Below are 3097 nucleotides of genomic sequence, written 5' to 3'. Positions count from 1 at the left end.
CACTAAAAACCTTAAAAGGGTTAAAAATACTATACGCAAATAAAAAACAAGAAAAGATACCTAAGACGCAATAATTAAAATGGTCTAAAAATATCACAAGACACAATAAATATACTATAAACTAAGCAATTTAAAAACGCGTGAAGAAAGTTTCAACTACTTCAAGTTTATCTTTTCTGCACAAAAGAGAAAAACACTTCTGTCAGATGAAAGCGGCTAAACCACAACAAGTAAGACTCTCACCACCCAGAGGTGTCGATCGCTGTCTTAGCGAAAAGACCGAGAAGCGAAGATTATTGTTTTATCATTAATATATAATTTATCATTGAACATATATGGGAGGTGCACCGTTCCTGGAGGTAATGCAATACCAGGTCGATGCGTGGAGTGGACGGAGCAAGCCCCTATTCCATCTCCCTGTTCCAAAAATCAATTTAATATATGGTCCCCGGGTAGGGGACGTATCAGATATTAAACTGATAAGAACAGATTTTTCTTTCGAAAAAATTTATTGACACATACATTCAGAGCACAGTTCTTCAGGTAATACAATACATTGCAATAATACAATAATAAAACAATAGGATTAGTCCTCTGATCTTAAGAGATGTTTAAAACGTCATATATATTGTTTTTTTAAAGTGGCAGTGCAATTTTTAAAATATGTGTAGGAGCGGGGTGACTCCTTAAAAAGTCATAGAAAACCATCTCATTCTCCCGAACAGTCATGGTGCTCAGAGGGGATCCCCACCCTGATGCTCCTTCCCACCTGCCTCACCCGGAGAGCCAGGCCGGCGCTGCTTTAACCTTTGTTTGTGTGGCTCCGGCTCCTTCGTCCGAATGGGCACAGAGGCGATGCTTCTTTGTGGCTGTGTCCTAGGCCTGCCGCCGGCAGCTGTGGTCGACTTCCTTGTTGCTGCTGCCATCTGGATCACAGCCACGGGGGGAATCTGCTTGTGCTTCCTTACCAGCAAGCTTCTGGAGGTCCATATGGCGTCTTTAATGGCGGCAAGGGTGAGCCACATCTCGGCAAAGTCCTTTTTCTCTGTGTGTATGCCACGGCTCACCCCGTAAAGCACTAGTTGTGCTGTGAGGACCTCCCTTGCCGGTAAGTACGGGAATTGTAAGGAGCCGGCCTTTGCCCACTGGTCTACGGCAGCGCTGCACTCCCAGAGCAGGTGCCTCACCGATTCAGGCGCGCCACAACCTGGTCGGGGGCACACAGATGTTACTGACATGCCCCGAGAGTGCATGACGGTCCTGACTGGGAGGATCTCGTGAGCCACCATCCATGACAAGTCTCGAAGTCTGTTTGGGAGCCTGGGATGGTTCACATTGAGCCAAACTGTCTTGGGCTCCCCAAAAGAGAGGCCGCGCACTGGAGTCACTTGTTCCCGCTCCTGCACAACAGAAATGAGAGAGCGGTGGTTAATTAAAATGTTCTGCTCTTCTTTTTCCAAGTTAAAATGCAATAAAAACTTCTTTATAAGAGAGTAAGCTGGGGGCATGTTAAAAGCCACAGGTATTCTAAGATCAGGGCTTAAAAGTTTCAACTGTCTCAAATAAGATCCCATCCAAAATCTCGTCATCGCTTTGGTTTTTGGATTGCTGGAGGGATCCATAGCCTGCTTCAGGTGGGTGCTTGTGTATAAGCTTCCTAAAAACAGGTACAGGTCAGGGACCCCTTTTCCTCCCTTCTCCTTTGGCTTCTTCATTATGTCTCTTCTCAGTCTTTCCCATTTGGAGCCCCACAAGAAATAAAAAATGGCACGTTCCAATTCTAAAATCACTCTCCTGGGTGGTAAAAAAACAGAACTGGTCAATAAAAGCAAAGGTAAAATCACTGCTTTAATGATTAAAACCTTGCCTTCAAAAGTCAATTTCCTAAGTCCCCAGAATCCCAGTCGTTGCTTTACTTTACCTATCATGTCCACCCAGTTTGTGTCTCCTCCACCCACATTGTTAAATTTGATGCCCAGTATTCGTTGGTCAGTCTGTGTCACATCTAGTGGAAGTCCTGTCGTTTCGGTTGTCGCCCATGGTCCATAAAATTGTGCTCTCGTTTTATTTTTATTTAGTTTTGAGCCAGAGGCTTGTCCAAACCAGTCGGTCACGTCAAGAGCTCTGTTTACAGATAAAAGGTCAGTACATAAAATGTTGATGTCATCCATGTATAAAATGCATTTTGTTGTTTGTCCTCCTCCTCCTGGTATTCCTACCCCCCTGATTTGTGGGTCTCTTCTCAAGATCTGTGCCAACGGTTCTATACAAATCACGTACAGGAGGGCAGATAACGGACAACCCTGACGGACACCGCAGTTAATTTTTACTGCTTTTGTCAGATGCCCGTTTACCATGAATTTGCTGGAAATGTCCCGATACAGCAGTCCCACCCAGACTAAAAACCTTTCAGGAAAACCCATTTTATGCAGTACCTGGAAAAGGTACTGGTGCGAGACCCGATCAAAGGCTTTCTCAAAATCTAAATTTAGGACTACTAGCCGAATGTTTCTGTCTCTCGCAAAACAGATGGTGTCTCGAATCAGTACGAGGCTGTCGGTGATCTTCCTGCCTTCAATGGCACAGGCTTGATCCGGGTGGATGATTTCTTTTAAAACCAAACGCATACGTATGGCTAAAAGTTTGCTAAAAAGTTTGCAGTCACAGTTTAAAAGGGTAATGGGTCTCCAGTTTCTCAAGTCAGTCTTGTCTTTATCTTTATAGATAAGAGTCACTATCCCTTCTCTAAAACTGTCTGGGAGTCTGTCCAGTTGGCTAAAATCTGTAAAAACAACAAGTAAGTCAGGTGCTAAAATGTCCCAAAAAGTCAAGTAAAACTCTAGAGGGAGTCCATCTGATCCTGGGGACTTCCCTCTCTTAAAACTTTTAAGACATTTATCGAGCTCTAAACTGGTAAAATCCTGACCTAAAAGCATGCCGTCTTTGACAGTTTTTTCGATAAAACTTAAGGTTTCTGTGATGTTCTCCATGGATACAGCTTTTTCTTTATATAATTTGCAATAAAAATCTTCTACTGTTTTGGTTATTTCTTTTGTACTTTTAGCTAGACATCCATGTTCCTGTCTTAGCTCTGAGA

The 3097-nt window shown here is 43.4% G+C and overlaps 1 pseudogene; it reads right to left on the bottom strand.

Moving 5' to 3' along the window:
- Positions 1 to 337: 337 nt before the first annotated feature.
- LOC124884796 lies at positions 338 to 512 on the bottom strand (annotated as a pseudogene).
- Positions 513 to 3097: the final 2585 nt, after the last annotated feature.

The sequence above is a fragment of the Girardinichthys multiradiatus genome, chromosome 18 (assembly GCF_021462225.1).
Source record: "Girardinichthys multiradiatus isolate DD_20200921_A chromosome 18, DD_fGirMul_XY1, whole genome shotgun sequence".
NCBI lineage: Eukaryota > Metazoa > Chordata > Actinopteri > Cyprinodontiformes > Goodeidae > Girardinichthys > Girardinichthys multiradiatus.
This window is presented reverse-complemented; position numbering and strand designations above follow the sequence as displayed.